Raw genomic sequence first — 18,359 nt, forward strand, 5'->3', positions numbered from 1 at the left:
CATGGGTGGCGGAGCTGCGGCGCACAATAACTGGCGCATCCCTGGGGATGCGCCAGTTATTGTAAATCTGCCCCTATACATTTAGCCAACGAGTGAGCACTTACTGATTAGACAGTAGAAAGTACTCCAGTTGAGTAGAGGTATTGCACAAAAAGGTGGCATCTTCGTGGACAAACACGCAGGGCGGGATTCATTCTGCCCCCTGTTAGTCTCGTTTTTTGTGCCCTTCTGCCCTCTGTTAGACTCGTTTTTCCCTTGTTTGTCTGCCCTTCTGCCCTCTGTTAGACTCATTTTTCCCTTGTTTTTCTGCCCTTCTGCCCCCTGTTAGACTCGTTTTTTGTGCCCTTCTGCCCTCTGTTAGACTCATTTTTCCCTTGTTTTTCTGCCCTTCTGCCCTCTGTTAGACTAGTTTTTTGTGCCCTTCTGCCCTCAGTTATTCCCTTGTTTTAGTGCCCTTCTGCCCTCTGTTAGACTTGTTTTTTGTGCCCTTCTGCCCTCTGTTAGACTAGTTTTTCCCTTGTTTTTCTGTCCTTCTGTCCTCTGTTAGACTGTTTTTTTGTGCCCTTCTGCCCTCTGTTAGTCTCTTTTTTCCCTCGTTTTTCTGCCCTTCTGCCCTTTGTTAGACTGCTTTTTGTGCCTTTCTGCCCTCTGCTTCACCACATCATCACTCAGCGCTACCCCAGCATCACTCAGCACCACCACATTATCACTCAGCACCACCACAGCATCACTCAGCACCATCACAGCACCACTCAGCACCACCACAGCACCACTCAGCGCCACCACAGTATCACTCAGCGCCACCACAGCATCACTCAGCGCTACCACATTATCACTCAGCACCACCACAGCACTACTCAGCACCACCACAGCATCACTCAGCACCACCACAGCACCAATCAGCACCACCACAGCACCACTCAGCGCTACCACAGCATCACTCAGCACCACCACAGGATCACTCAGCACCACCACATTATCATTCAGCACCACCACAGCACCACTCAGCACCATCACAGCATCACTCAGCACCACCACAGCATCACTCAGCACCACCACAGCACCACTCAGCACCACCCCAGCGTCACTCAGCACCATCCCAGTATCACTCAGCACCACCACAGCACCACTCGGCATCACCACAGCACCACTCAGCACCACCACAGCACCACTCAGCGCCACCCCTGCATCAATCTGCGCAACCATTCAACAACAACTGGTTCAACTATGTTCTCTCAATGTTTCAAACTTTATTACAAGTGTTACAAAAAGATGTTAATATTTCACTTCTGTTCTTGGATTTTCGTCACAATAAAATACACTGAACATAATCTTCACAAATGTTATTTACAAAAGTTTAAGCTATTGCCATTATAAATTAAAATCACTTTTATTCAAAAGCCATTGTAATTTGTAATATCAATACAGCTAAGTCACATAAATACAAACATGTTGCATTATAAATGCTATAGGTGTCACATTTGCGAAAGTTATAACTATTGGCATTGTAAAAGACAAAGCTATTAATTTAGCTATTTTCAAAACCAACACATAAATAAAAAAAATTGTCATTTACAAGACCAATAGCTCAAACTTTCCTAATGCGAGACCTATTGCATTGCAAATGCTTGTTTTTATATCTGTCAGTGCTTCCTGTTAAATTTTCATGACAGGCGCCTCATTGACTACTTGTAACTATTCTCTGACCCTGCTTCAAGGGTCAGAGCAGGGTCAGAGAATAGTTGCAAGTAGGCAACGAGGCGCCAGGAAGCACTTACAGGCTTACAGCAGCAGGTGCCCAAGTTAAAGTTAATTTCTTAGTAACCCTTTTGTAAAAGGTTACAAAAAATTAGCTTCAACTTTTGCACCTGCTGCTGTAACCCTGTAAGTGCTTGGCTGAAAATTCGTTCCGCTGATTTGCGGATTTTACTGCGATTTCGCGAGATTCACGGATCGCGAAATCGCGAAAAATCCGCTAATTTCGGGAGCGGTACAAATTTTCAGCCAATGCTTAGCCTTAATGCATGTATATGTAAGTGAGTGAGTGCAATAGAGGTACATGGGTGATTTAGTGAATGAGTAGTATATAGATGAGTGACTGAGTTCATGGATGGCTATTTGGATGAGTGATTGGCTGTATGAGTGGCTGTATGGGTGAGTGTGTGTTTGTGTTGGTAGCTGTAAGTGTGAGTGAGCGGGTATGTCAATGACTGTATGAATGAGTGAGTGGCTGTGTGAGTGGTCATGTTGCTCAGATAGGAATTTACCTTAACAAAATGAAAATACAAGAGGCATTTGGCAAAACAGGAACACATTGCTTTAATTAAATGCAGCAGCTGTGAGAGCATTGACAGAGTGTGTCTGAAGAAAGTCTCTTGCTATACAAAGTGTTGACAATATATATATATAAATATGTATATATATATATATATATATATTACCTACTGGCGGTCGCCAGTAGGTATATATAGTTAGGACCTAGTTACCATAGGAAATTCCGAACATTCTATTGGAAATAACTTTGGCGTCGATTGAAGGATCTGCCTGTAATTGTCCTTACATTTGCCTCGCTGCGCTCCGCTCCGTCCCTGAAAATTTCGGGGGGATTCGTCAAGCGGAGGCCGAGAAAAAAGGGGGGTCCCAAAACATGTTTTCCCCATGTTAATTTCCATAGGGACATTCTTACAAGGCTACAGCTCGAACGGCTGAACGGAATTACACCAGATTTGGCAAAATGGTAGGGACTGGTATGCAGCAGTGCCTTTTGTATGTTTGGTGTAAATCCCTCTAGTAGTTTTTGAGAAAATTTAATGTGAAATTGAGTCCAATGCAATTTTCCATAGGACCTTTAGACACGGCTACAGCCCGAACGGGTGAATGGAATTACACCAAACTTGGCAAAATGGTAGAGCCTGGTATGCAGAAGTGCCTTTTGAATATTTGGTGAAAATCCCTTCAGTAATTGTTGAGAAAATCGACTTTTTTCAAATTATATATCTATAGGCGGGACACGGTGCGCTCACGGGCTTGCACCGTCCTTGCACTGTCCGTGCACGTGCGCGGACCTTAGCGTGCGCGCGCGGAATTCTGATTGGCTGTTGGACATCTGTCAACATTCCAGTCAGTCGAAATGAGGAAGTGTTGTCCGCCATCTTGTTTTTGTGGCAGATGATAGTGGTTGTAAACAGAAGTGTAATAGTTGACAAGGAGGCATGGTAAAGATTCCTGAGCCCCCTAGGTTTTGTCATGGTGTCTGTAAAGGACCCCGAAGGTTGAAAAAAATGAAACCTTTTTTTTTTAAATCGCGGGGTCCGCGCACCGTGCGCGGACTGCGTCTCAAAAGGACAAAAAAGAAATACATTAAAATAACATGTTTCAGTGTTTAGATGATGGTTGATTGCAACATTGAGTTATGACTCTTTCACCTTTGGGTTTAGGTATGTGTTTTGTGGAGAGTTAGTATTATAATTGGTAGAGAGCATTGGGGGTAGGTTGAAGATTATGTGAGTTTGAAAGTGTTGATAATTTGAACCAATTAAAATGTTGGTTTTGATTTTGTGTGTGATGAAATGTGATTGGTTGGGTAATTGAATATGTATGAAAAATGAGAGGGAAACACAGCCATTTTGAGATTTTAGTGTTAGAGGTATACTTCTGAGGTGTGAGATTGAGACAGAATTTACAGTTCAACAGTTTTCTAGAAGGTGAGTTGTTAATTTGTAAAGAGAACTCTGTTGTTCACTTTAAGTTAATAGGAAAAATGTTTTTCTGTTGTACTTATGGATTGAGTAGGGCAACATCAGATGCAGTGCTTTATATTTCTAATTCGTGCTTGATACTATACACTGTCCAGGGAAACACGGCCATTTTGTGACTATAGTGACTGAGGTAGTTTTTTGAGGAAATTTTGGTGTTCAATTTCTGGTGTGAGATTTACACAGTAGTGACTCTTCTAATAGAGTTTAATAGTTTTTCTCTGCCCTATCTCACTCTTCCTAAGTGCTGTTTCTCTTTATTTTAATAGTACACTAACATAAAATGATGAATGAAAATGAGGAGCCTACCAACATCTTCTTTGAAATAACAGCAACGTTTATGGAGGCAACTTATTCTGAGGTATATATTGATCCTACAGATGAAACAAATCATGAAGAACATGAAGGAGATACCATGGCAGATTTTTTTGATGAAACACTAGATAGACTCCTGTTGTGTAGACTCCTGTTGTGTTATGTTCTACCTTGTCTCTGCGCCGGGACGCTCCTTGGCTGGAGTATCTGTGCGCACAATAAATCACCCTAACATAACATAACATAACATATGGAATTAATGGAATGTGTAGACATTGTTGAGTTTGACAAATCATTTTCAAATCATTTTCAGACAGTTTGGCGGATAAAATTCCTGATGAAGAAATGCTATAAGTTCTGTTAGATTTTGAAAATTCTGATAAATAAATTTAAATTTAGTAAAGAAAAATTGTTTTGAAAATTATACTTATTTAAATGTAATTTATGATGTAGTAGCAAAGTGATACAATTTTGTGTTCTTCATGTCCTGTACCATTTCTCTCACTGACTGTCTTTGATGCACTAGTTTACAACATAAGTAAGTAAATAGAACAGCAAGTGTGTTTCACCAGAGTAGGAACTCATGAACCCCTACACCAATTCAGACCACACATTGAGAAAGGAAGGACTCATATGAACAAATCTGTTTCTGCTTTCCTGAAAGACTACAGTATGGATTCAATATACCACAATAACTTGCATTACAACATACAAGGTATCTACAGAGGAGACAATGTCCATTTCCATTTAGTTTTATTTTTCCCCAAAAAAATCCAATAGGTCCTTACACTGTGAGTGCTCGGTAAATGCACGGTGCGCGAACCCCATCGCCGCCATTTTGTGGTTTCAGAAGAGAGTGAAAAATATAACTTAAAAACGTGATAAGGGGGTAGGGTAGAGTGTCCCTGACCCCTTAGGCCTTCTCAGGGGGTCATTCAAGGATTTCTAAGGTTGAAAATATTGTTTTTAAAAAAATAACAGAAAACACGATAGGTCCGCACACGGGGAGTGATCGTGAGTGCTCGGTGCGCGGACCTCGGTAAAAAACTTAATACAAAAAATAAAGTTACAAATTATATTTGAGTGTTTACATGTTAGTTTGCTCTAAAAAGAGCCGTTGTGTTCATTGTGGTTTTTTTTGGTACCTACAAGTAAGTACCAATGCAGAGTCTGATGTTACAGAGATAGACTCTGTTCCCTTCATCAGTGAAATGTACACCATCTGTCCTATAGATGCCTTCCATGTTGTAACGCAAGTTGTTGTGGTATATACAACCCATTCCATAGTCTCTCATGTATGCAGAAACAGATTTATTTACATGTTTCCTTGCTTTCTTAATCTGCTGACAAAATTGATTGGACCAATCCCATTTTTGCCTTTGGCATATATTGGAATAGACAAAGGCAGTTTGAGGAAAAAGTGACATCAATTGTCCAAAGATGTCCTTCAATAGCATTTCCAGACCAACCCAAGTCAAAGTGTATAAGTCATTTCCACCACAGTGCACAATTATGAGGTCAGGATGTGGGAGATGCATGAAGGATTTCACCAATGGTATCAATTGGTGACATCTCAATCCTCTCTGGCCAATCCATAAAATATCCACATTTGGTAAATCAAGGTTTACAATTCCTCTGTTTGTTGCATACCTTTTAGACCAGAATACAGAACTGTGTCCTACAAACCATACTGAAGGCATCTTCAAGGCAGGTCTGGTTGTACTCAGATGAGGGCTGTAAATGAAATGGCAGTTGGAAAGCTTGCAGTTTAGAAAAAAAAGAGGAGCTCATTCACTGCACTTGAAGCATAAGAAATGATTGGTGCTTTCTGAAAATGCAAAAGAGCGTATTAGGGTGCATAGTTTTGTTTTTTAAAAGAAGCAATTTTATTGTTTCAGAAAAGGTCATTGAAAGGAATATTGCACTTGTTTAGCTGTTATATTGAAAGCTCTAACAACCTTGATGTATCCATTTGCAACATAGTATGATGAACTTTTAAACTCTGTTCTTCCTTAGGTGAGAGTTACCTTAGTAACAGGTTGAAGGAGCACTAGGGGGATGGGTGAATATTATGTGAGTTTGAAAGTGTGGGAATGTAGAACCAATTGAAATGTTAGTTTAGTTTTGAAATAGTGTGGGAAGACATTTCATTGGGTAAGACCTGAGATATGTGTGAAGAATGAGTGGGAAAGTGTGCCATTTCTGGTTTCAGTGTCTGAGGTACATGTCAGAGATTCTGCTTAAGAAAATCTGCTGTGTGTTTGACACTGTTCTATATTTCAAAAAGCGATTTTAAAGGTGAGTAATATAGAGAGAGTGCTATTTGCAGTATTGGGAAGCATAACAAGCATATTGGGCTTCATTACTGTTGTATTTTGAAAATGAGTCAGGTTTCTGAATTGTAGTGTAGTGCTCATTTAAATGGGTTGTGCTCTGTGTGTAAAATGATTTACCATGCTAAATGTTTTTTAATAAAATGTGTGGCTTAAAGATTTTTGACAAGGATCACAGTGAGTGTCTGTGTGAATTAAGGAATTATATTTTCACCTTTTTCCATAATGTTAGCGGTGTGTGCTCACAGTTTGTATCTTTTAGCTTATAGGGTAGACTTCTTTTTAAATTGTTGATCATGCTTGGATTCAATGCTGGTATAGAGATAGTGTAATGGTTTCATTGGACTTGTAAATATGCTCCTTTTTAGAAGCGCCTTGTGTAACCTTTAACATGGGTGCAAGCAGTGAATGTATGGAGAGGGATAGGAATAGCAGATAGAAACGAATATGAAATGGTGTGGGAGATGCATAAATTAAGATAGAATATACAAAAAAGAGAGGCATATTTACAAGCCCCTTGCGCAATGTTTGACAGGGGTGCAAGCAGAAAATGCATGCAGAGTAATACAATTGGCACACTGATAAGAATATGAAATGCTGTGAGAGATGCGTAAAGGATTTAACTAATGGCATAAATTGAGATAGAACATACAAAAAAGAGAGTCATATTTACAAGCCCCTTGCTCAATGTTTAACATTAATGCTGGTATAGAGATAATGTAATGCTTTCATTGGCATATTTACAAACCCCTTGCGTAATGCATATTCTTGTCTGTGTGCCAATTTTATTACTCTGCATGCATTTTCTGCTTGCACCCATGTTAAACATTGTGCAAGAGGCTTGTAAATATGACCCTCTTTTTTGTATATTGTATCTCAATTGATGCCATTAGTAAAATCCTTTACTCATCTCTCACACCATTTCATATTGTTTTCTATCTGCTATTCCTATCCCTCTCCATATATTCACTGCTTGCACCCATGTTAAAGGTTGTGCAAGGCGCTTGTAAAAAAGGAGCATATTTACAAGCCAAATTAAACTATTAGCACTATCTCTGTACCAGCATTGAATTCAAGCATGAGAAACACTTTAAAAAGAAGCCTACCCTGTAAGCTAAAAGATACAAATTGTGAGCACACACAGCTAACATTATGGAAAAAGATCAAAATATAATTCCTTATTTCACATACACACTCAGTGTGTTCCTTGTCAAAAAACTTAAAGCCAGACATTTCAACAAAAAACAATTAGTATGGTAAATCGTTTTAGACACAGAAAGTGAGATGAGACGCACATACAAACAGACAGATGGTGTAGGCAGAGATTGAGATGACACACACATACAAACAGAGAGATGGTGGAAGGAGAGAGTGAGATGAGGCATGCAAAGAGGGAGATGGTGCTGGCAGAGAGTGATATGAGACACACAAAGAGAAATGTGAACTAGTGTTTATATTGTTTAGTTTGTTGTTTAGTCATATTTTTCTTTTCAACAGATTGTAAATATCTACAGTCATAATAGATATGCCTACCAAGAACCACAAACAACGACTTTATAAGCAAGCTTTGTCAATCAAGAGGACTCAATTAGAAGATTCATCCAGAAGACAATCTTCAGAGAAAAGACAAAATGCTCCTGGTAATGCACCTCTGCTTCCTGTTTTTTTGCAGGATAACTTGAATGGACTCTTGTGCAAAGGTTATTAGTTTCTGGCAACAAATGCATTGCATCATCAAATTCTTAAGTTCAGGTTGGATATTTGCAACCATTGATGCTTGCATTGGTGGTGCTGTTGCTTCAGAGGAAGTGCTGGGAGTAGAGCCTTGCTCCTCTGATGATCTTTTTATTACAGCTTTACTCCAATTGTTTGGCTGTATATTCTGGACATGGCGTTCCATGCTATAAATTGCAAAGATGTACTTCTTCTGTGGATCCCCTCTTGAAAGTACTGTGTCACAGATTTTACATGTGACAAAAGGCACATTTACCTTTTTCAATTTTTCTGGGTATTTAAAAGAAATTCCGTACTATGGACTCTCTCTCTGTTCTAGGGGTTTCTCAGGTTACTGCTGTTCAGCCATTACAGTAGATTTTTCAAGATCAAAGTGCTGATGAAAAAACGGTGTTGCTTCCTCGAAAGCCAAAGAAGAATGATGAAGATGGGAGGGGTCTTTCAAGAATTAGAGTAGGAAGTATTATAAACCAGTAAAATCTTTTGTTATAAGGTCACATGGTTGGACGTAAGCTTACGGAGTGTTTACGGAACGTTTACGGAGTGCTCACGTAAGCCTATGTTGCGTTTACGTTTTTTTTTTACGGAGCGCTTACGTCATCTTATGATGTGCTTACGTGGTACGCACCCTCGTGAGATTTATAATTGTTTAAATAAAGTTATATATGTTGTTTAAAAGTTTAAAATAAACATGTTCTTTATTATCTCAGTTAATATGTTCCTTTATATTGTATAATGAATATGTAGATATAAAGATTTAGCACCCTCGTGAGATTTATAATTGTTTAAATAAAGTTATATATGTTGTTTAAAAGTTTAAACTAGACATGTTCTTTATTATCCCAGGTAATGTGTTCCTTTATATTGTGCAATGAATACGTAGATATAACGATTTAAAGTTTATAAAACTTTCGGAGGTAAATAATGATTTCCTGTGTACATGCATATCTGTGCATGTACATTTGTGCCGTGTGGCACACATACATGCCCAAAAACCATGTATGTGTGTGACATGGCACACAAATCAGAATCAAGGGTGCAACAGGATGTCAAAGTGACAACCTGTTTCCCTTGACAATTCGGTAATTTTACTGATTCAGTATTTACTGATTCGGTAATTGCCATTGATTCCTATTGGCCTAAAGACTTATAGGAATCAATGGCAATTACTAGATCGGTAAATACCGATTCGGTAAAATGACTGAATTATACAGATTTGGTAATTTTTGCAGAGTTTTTTTTTTATATAGCGCAAACTAGACCCGAACGGAATCAGGTATCAGAGCGCTTTACATATTTTCCAGTTACGTTACATGAGGACACACTTTAATTTTAGGCATGGGGAGATTAAGTGATTTGCCCAATATCACAGGAGGTTTTGGCGTTGTTCCCGAGACTCAAACCCAAATCCCCAGGACCGAGGTTGAGTGCCCTAGCCATTAGGCCAACTCCTCTCCTCAAAATTTCTCAAAAGAGAAATTACCTACATCCAAATTACCTACTCTTAAATATTGGAGTGGTATGATTTGGTATTTATGAGTAGGTAAATCGAGATTATGTACATCTGGCCCATTGAGTTGTAACATATTTATATACATATGTTACATTTCAGTGCTTTGGAAGTAGTACAGTATACTGTAGGTAAACACCTTATAGGTTTATGCTGTACCACATTCTTATAGTTTTGCAGTTTGACATTCACTATGACAAACTTTTACATACAAACATAGAAATGTAGTTCTTTTTTTAACCAGTAGAGGTAGTTGTAAAAATAACTGTTTTTTTGTTTTGTTTTTGTTTTGCTTGAAAAAAGATGTAAAAAATTAAACTTTTTAAGGCAGATAATTGTTCAACCGGAACATACTATGAAAAATAAAGAAAAAAATTATGGGATGCACCTGTGCTTCCTGTTTTTTTGCAGGATAACTTGAATGGACTCTTGTCCAAAAGCTATTAGTTTCCGGCAACGAATGCATTGCATCATCAAATTCTTAAGTTCTGGTTGAATAATTACAATCGTTGATGCTTGCATTGGTGGTGCTGTTGATTGAGAAGAAGTGCTGGGAGCAGATCCCTGCTCCTCTGATGATCTTTTCATTACAGCTTTACACCAATTGTTTGGGTGTATATTCTTGACATGGCGTTCCATGCTAAAAGTTCCAAAGCTGTACTTCTTCTGTGGATCCCCTCTGGAAAGTACCGTGTCACAGATTTTACATGTGACAAAAGGCGCATTTACCTTTTTCTGTCCATCTGGTAATTTAAAAAATTTCCAAACTATGGACTCTTTCGGTGATCTAGGGGTTGCAGGAACAAACTCTTCTGAAGATGAACTAGAAGAATCCTCAAGTTCCTGGTGTTCAGAATGCTCAGGTTCCTCATGTTCAGAATGCTCAGGTTCCTCATGTTCTGAATGCTCAGGTTGCTGCTGTTCAGACATTTCAATAGGTTTTTCAGGAGCAAAGTGCTGATGAAAAAAGGTGTTTCTTCCTCGAAAGCCAAAGAAGAATGATGAAAATGGGAGGGGTCTTTCAAGAATTGGAGTAGGAAGTATTATAAACCAATAGAATCTTTTGTTCTGAGGTCACATGGTTGGACGTAAGCTTACGAAGCGTTTATGGAGCGTTTACGGAGCGCTTACGTAAGCTTACTTTTCATTTACGTATTATTTACGGAGCACTTACGTCTTCTTACGATGCGCTTACGTAGTACGCACCCTGGCGAGATTCATAATTGCTTTAATAAAGTTATATATGGTCTGTAAAAGTTTAAATTAACATGTTCTTTATTATCCCAGATAATGTGTACCTTTACATTGTGCAATGAATACGTAGATATAACGATTTAAAGTTTATAAAACTTTCGGGGGTAAGAGCTCGAAGCTTTTACGTTGCGCGGACGGAGCTCTTACGTTGTGTGCACGTGCGACGTACCCTTGCGAGATTTGTTACTACTTCAAAAAATAATATACTGTTGTTAAAAGTTTAAAAAAAAATTTTCTACATTAAAGCAGATATTGTCTACCTTTAAAATCTACGTTAAAAATGTAGATATTATGTTTTAGAAATTTAAAAAATTTGTCAGGGTAAGAGCTCGGAGCGTTTTTGGTGTGCTTACGGAGCTCTCATGGAGCGCGGACACTGTAATCATATAAAAAAAACTTGAAAATAAAAATATATATATATTATATTAAATATATATATTCACTGAAAAACCCATAGTTTTCAAGCCTTACATAGTTAGGTATTAGCAATTAAAAAACCTTGCAAATTCACTGAAAAAAACATAGGTTTCAGGTTATATATAGTTAGGTATTAGCATTTAAAAAACCTTGAAAATTCACTTAAAAAACCATAGGTTTCAGGTCATATATAGTTAGGAATTAGGATTTAAAAAACCATTGAAATTGCTCCTATATAGTGAGTTGTACTAACTATATTTCGCGCACCCGCAATCCACTGCTGATGATGTCACATATTACATCATTCATGACATGGTCAGTGATATCACGGATGACATCACTGATGACATCTCAAATGACATCACTGATGACATCACTGATGACATCTCAATTGACATCACTGATCAGATCACTGATGATATCATTCATGTGATAATACGATGCACTTCTTCACACTCTAATATAACCTTTGATACACCCAGTGTTAAACACAGACTACCATTCTTGAAACCTGGTGGGTGCATCCTTGGTCTTTACCATTGTGGACGGTGCTACTGGCCGCAGCACCGTACGCAATGGTAAAATGGCAACAACTGCATTTCTATGCATTATGTGACAGGCACCAAGCAGTGCTTACCACTTTGTGCATGAACATGCAGGGGGGTACCATGGGTACCCCCAGTGCACCCCCCAACACAGAGGGGGCCTGCAACAGGCCCCCAAATCCAGCCTCCCCCTGTATTTTCATGGTGGGACGACTGCAGCGAAAAGACAGGCGGAAAGGGATATTGTAATCCCTACGTATTGCCTGCAAGGCACCATCGCAATGCTGCCCTCTGTTTTGATTCCGCAAGGTGAGAGGGAAAGAACCACCTTGCAGAACCGTGGTGGATGGACGTTCAGTCTGCGGAGGACAGATTGGGATTCCATTCTAATTCGGGAATTTCCTGTGGGATGGCGGAAGGACCACCACTGCTGGCCAAACGGGGGTGGCCATTCTGCTATCCTAATGACCCCCTTAGTAACAACAGCAACAATATTAAAATTACTCTTTCTATGGTACAACAACAATTAACTGGAAGAGTCACCAGAGTCACAAAACAACCTGCAATATCAAGTAAGTAGAAAAAGAAAATGTTGAAATAATGGCAAATCATAAAAAGGATGTCTTACTATTCAAACTATTGCAAATATATACATGTAAATAACGTTTTCCGAAACATGTATGACATATGTACAAATTGTATATTAATCAAAAACCACTGGCTAAAAATGGCTAATAAAAATATATAATATTTAAAATAAGGAAAAACATAATTTGTTTTAGAATATTTTTAATGTTTAAAATATTAAAAAATAACAAAATAAAATCAATCTGTGTTAAAAGAATGTGAACAACGATGTGCATGCAAATATATATTAATATGTCAATAAAAATGTTTATGCAAATACAAATAAATATTGCTACGGCTAGAAGCGTTTACATTGTAAGTAACATGTGTTACATAAAAGTGTGCCCTTTGTTTTTCCAAAAATTAAAACAAAATATTTCAGGCTTGTATTTTTACAAAATGAAATCTAAAAAGATGTTACATTAAACTAACCAACGTAACAAAAATTATACATATCTTTTGTTTCATTAATCCAAATATCTCTCTCATTCTCTCCGCAGTCCATCTGTCCATCTGTCAGAAATTAGCTGATACTGGGGAGGATTAAAGAAAACAAATGTTTTCTTTTTTAAACTCATGTGGCTTAATTACTAGTCCTAAGCACCACCAGCATGTCACACGTGTTAGCCATATTTATAAGGCCACGAAAAGCTACTCTGTGTGGCTTTTCATTTTCATGTAGATATGGAGTGAGGCAAGGCAGTACAAGGTATCTCAAACTGTGATGGGGATGCATGCCACGGGTGTCAGAGTGGGTGTTACTATTTAGCACAACATTGTATTTGACACATTTCCAGATCTACAATAAACTGTAAACCTGGATATGCAATGAAAGCCTATGCTGTCCCAGGAGTGGTGTAGGGGAGGTGCAATGAGGGGAAATAACGTTATATCTCCTTGTTTTTCCTCTGTTTATGTGAGCTGCATTCTGCAGTGCATATAGAATGCGGAAATTACTCCCATTCATTGTTTTTGTGCAGGAAGGTGTCCCTTTCTGCACAAAATCAATCATCCCTGCACCATGGTGGCACATTATTAGATGTTGGCCTGGTATATGCTGAGCGGTTTAGTCTGAAGGTTTGGATGTACGTTTTTTTGTTTTAGTTTTCTGTGGTTTCATCAGTAAAATGCAGGGAATTCTTTAGGATTTGAATTCACCAAACAGATCTAATTTTGAGTGAGGTAAATTGGGGTGTTGCAGTGTAGGGTTTTATTTGTCATGCAGGCAATTTTGTTCTGTTTCTTAGTGGAGCTATCTTAGATCTCGGTAGGCTGCACAGGGTTGCACATGTTTATTTGGAAGTTTACTCCTTTAGTGACGCCACCAATCTGACTTTGCATCGTCAAGTATTTGTCAAGCATTATTCCTAGTGATATCATGGAATCTACAAAGTGTGATAAGCAATTTAGAACTGTTAGTTACATCTTCCAATCTTCAATAGCGAGTGACTGTTGGAGAATGGCAATGAAGAGACATTTCATTTGGTGAGCGTTTAATTTGAGGTGATGGTAGATCAGCCTGTTTTGGGTTTTTTGAAGGGTTATGTTGAGAAACCTTATATCCTCAGAGGAAGATAATATCAAGAATGTTTGTGTGCCACCTGCATCCAGTTAGCCACATTTTGGATATGCAGGTGGTAAGATTAGCCGTGGTGTTGTTGTTCATATCAATGAAGGAGAGGCTGAGTTCAGTGCCATTGTCATAGGGGACAACGTTAATGCTCTTGTTTCTTATGTTGCAGGTGAGTAGTGACATGTAACTGTTGGGTTGAGGTAAGAGCCCTGCGGCACTCCACGGATGCACTTCTTAAGTTCAGAGGTCAAAGTGGGGGGTCTGACTCTTTGTGTCCCGGTAGATAAGAAGGAGGTGATTTTATTCAGGGCAGGCCCTTGGATTCCTGAATCCTGGAGTTTGATAATGAGGATGCCATGAGAGATGGTGTTGAATGCCACAGAGAGACAAGCAGGATCAGTGCAGCTGGACTTCTTTCAAATAATGAATCCGATGCCAGCTGTTGCTGCCAGGAAGGTGGTTTCCATGCTGTGGTTGCTGCGTAAACCTAACAAGGTGGATTCCAGGAGGTATTTCTGTTCAAAATAGCACGGAGCTGCTTCTTAATGTAATCCTCAAGGTCTGCGGCTGAGAAGGGCCTGCAGTCCTAAGCTCTTTTTGGTTGGCTGAGGATTTCTTCACGGGACTGTGACTTCTATATGTTTCCAGCTCTCCAGGAAGATGTACTGAGGATGGATGAGTTAATGATAGCAGTAATATTGGCTGCTCAGGTTGTGCATGTGGTGAGAGCAGGGGTTTGAGGGGGCGATGAGTGAATAGCCTGCATGATTCTAACAGGGTCAACTTCTGGAGGTGGGTGCTCATTAAAGTGTTTGACTTGTGTAATAATGGACTTCACGGTTGGTCGGGGTGTGAACTTAGTGTAATTATTGAGTACTGTGAAGGGATGATAGTGTTGGAGGCAGATGTTGGATTGGTAAATTATTTGACAATGTTGTAGAGTTCTTTGCTGAGTTCGCACATGATTCAAGTCTGAGTATGAGGGCTGTTGTCCTGAAATGAAATGAAATGAAATGAAATTAAATGAAAACCATTTTTATTAAGCGCTAACAGCTGCCCTGAGCCGTCCAGGCGCTAAAAACTAGCATCAATGCTTTCAGAGGAAAAAAGAGCTATTTTGATCTGTGCGTGGTACCTTCTGAGTGTGGATTTGTATGTGTCTCTGGAGGTATTGTCTCAGCTGGTTCTCTACCTTCTTTCCAGTTGGTTGCAATGTCTCTTAGAGTCTCCTAGGACTTTCATGTACCAGCATGCTTGTGCATGAGTTCCTGTGATTCTGATCTTCTTCATGGTGGCCCCGATGTTGGTGTAGACTAAGATCAACTATCGAAAGTGGGTATGTTGTTCGGTAGGCCTCCTGTGAAGGAAGGCTGGTTGAACGTGAGGGTATGTGTCCAGTCTGATTCAATTATGCTGTTTCAGTTGTGGCTAAAGTCGATGGTTGGTTTTGGTTTGCTGTGGTGGCATGAATTGAAGTAAAACTGTACAATGGAGTGCTCTATCCTTGTTAGCGGAGTAAAGTGACTAACGTGATCTTGTGTCTGGTTGTAGATACTGGGTCAAGTTTATGTCTAGCAATGTGAACTGGGCCTTGTACAACCTGCTTGCATCCAATATTGTCAAGGCTGTCTATGAGGCCAGTAGTGTTAGAGTCTGTGGGGTCATAGAGATGATGGTTGAGGTCACTGATCAGAAGGAAGTTGTTGGATGTAATGGCCATGAGAGTGATTAAGTAAGTGAGGAGGTTGCGGACGTCGGTAGGGGTTCTGGAGGTTGATATGTGAGGGTATCTGAGTTGGTCTTGTAGTGACTGACATGACGTTGGAAATGCAAGCGTGACATGAGTGTGGTTGGTTTATCTGTAAAGGCAGTGCAGGTGATGGGCTATTTGTGGAAGACTGGCAGGCCTCCTATGGGTGTGTATAGTCTGTTGGTGTGAATTATTTTGTTGCAGATGGGATGGCCACTGTGATGGTGGGGGTGAATGCCAGGCTGAGCTACGTTTCAGTGGGAAAGAGAATGTCTGAGGAGGGTACATCAATACGGTCACAGACATTGGTGATGGATCTTGTTTGGATGATTTTGCAGGCAATGAGAGGTGATGAGTGTGCAGAGGGTGGCATGGGGATACTGAAAGAGAAGGGACAGTGAAAGCATGAGAATGGTCCTGCCATGTGATGCCGAGAGAAGAGAGTGGTCATGATGAGGTCTGGTGTTGTGTGCTAGCAAGTTTGTGGAATTGTAATGATGAGAGATGTACTTTCATTTGGTGTACCTTCACATACCAGCAGCACGCACACTGCACAGTCAAGCAGCTGCTTCTATTAAATAGGACATAGGAGGGGAGGAGAGAGGAGGCAGGGCTAGGGAGGCACGGGAAACTGCAGCAGGAGACATTGCTCAGGAAGTGTAGGTAAGGAATGGGAAAGAAGGGCAGTGTGCAAAGCACTGACGGGTGGAGGTGGGGGTCCCTGCAGCAAGGGGAGAAGCAAACAATAGAAACAGGAAGAAAAAAATGACACAAAAGTCAAATGGGCACAAAAAAGAAGCACCAAAGCAGAAAAAGCACAACAAGCATTATAACACCTAAAAAGCCAGAGGAACAGGTACAGAAGACAAGTGAGCACATAAGAAAAATGGGCACCAAGCAGAAATTAAAGAGCGAACAAGAGCAATCGGGCACAACAGGTGCATACTCTAAACACAAGAGAGCACAGAAGGTAGAGTGCAAAGCAAGAGAGTAGAGGAAAGAGTGAGAGCAGAGAGCAAAGTGATAGTATGAGGATAGGAAGAGATACAGACCATAGAAAGGTGGGTACTGGGGGTAGACAGCTTGGTCTGAAAGGGATTTGGACTGGTAAAATTGCCAGTCCAATGTAAGTGGGAACTAGGACCTGATATCTAGGGTTAACCAGATGAAGAGTCAACGTAAAGAGGCAGCATCCTGTGACACTCCCCAAAGACAGAACACCACACAAAAATCTGACTAACCACGTTGACTTAGTTTTGATTATTTTAAAAATGTTTCATTTTAGACAAGATGCAGAGAGCTATGTAAACATTGCTCAGTGCACAGTCTATGCTTGTGATTTTAACCAAAGGCTGCATTTCAATTATGTCTGGCAGGTATATTCTGTAACACAAACACATTATTGTGTGTACAATATTCCTTTTATTGTGGTACACAAGTGTGTCGTGCAGGCCTCAGCCAGGCCCGCTAGTGCAAGGGGTTCGCCCTTCTGTGCACAAAGTCCTCAAACCCAAAAGGAAAAAGTTGGCACAGAAACTGGAAATGCAAAACACAAAGTTTATTACACCTCATGAGGTGGTGCTAAAGTTCAGACAGTACCCTTCGGCACTGCGAGAAGTAGCACAAAGGGCTACTGGACACATGGTTTATTCATACCCACACAGGGGCTCAAAAGAAGGCGGTACAAAGCATAAGAGCACATTTTATGTCCATATAAGGTAATATCGAGAAACACAATTGATCAGTGGGAGGAGCTAGCAGTCTTGGGGTCTCGGCTAACACATTCCAATCTAAGACTAACCATTAACAGATGCGGACCCTAACGGTCAGCGGCAAAACACAGAGATACTATTATTAGCCTGTTGCTGGGCAGACTCAAAGGCCATGAGCAGAAAGGTAGGACAATGCACATGGTCGACACGAGGCAGCGTGTAGCAGGCAAAATGGCTGCCGTGTATTCAAAATGGATGCCGCTAAATGTCAAGATAATGGGTAGAACTGAAATGTCTTTTGCTAACGCTCAACTTAATCGCTGTCAAATTACAACAAGTGTGCCTCATGCTGTGCACAGAAATGACATCATTCAAACAATACTAAATACAGATTTCAAAAAGATTTGGAGGAAAACAGGATCTGATTGGGCATTTGTTTTTCTTACCCAACGGAATAACAGCGGAAGTCCCAATAGAACATAATTGCATGTGGGCCTCATTTGTGAAGAAGATGTGAGTATGATGGAAAAAGAAAGTAAGGTGAGGGACAAAGTCAAACACAGGCATGGGAGATTATCACACAGCATCTTTCACCGATGCTGAAATGGTGATTGGCCCTACACATGCTGCATGACATACGCTCTATCTATTATTTACTAATGCCACAAACATCATAGTAGAACCTCCATCCCTATTACTATGCTTCGACCATGACCTATTGAAGTTCACAATTCCAACTCTGACCATTGAAATGAGATTAGGAGGAGACTATATGGAGACGATCATGGCGGAAAGTCACTCCTACCTCCTTTTCAGCTCATTTCAAGCTCCTTC

The sequence above is a fragment of the Lissotriton helveticus genome, chromosome 4_2, assembly GCF_964261635.1.
Source record: "Lissotriton helveticus chromosome 4_2, aLisHel1.1, whole genome shotgun sequence".
Classification (NCBI taxonomy): Eukaryota; Metazoa; Chordata; class Amphibia; order Caudata; family Salamandridae; genus Lissotriton; species Lissotriton helveticus.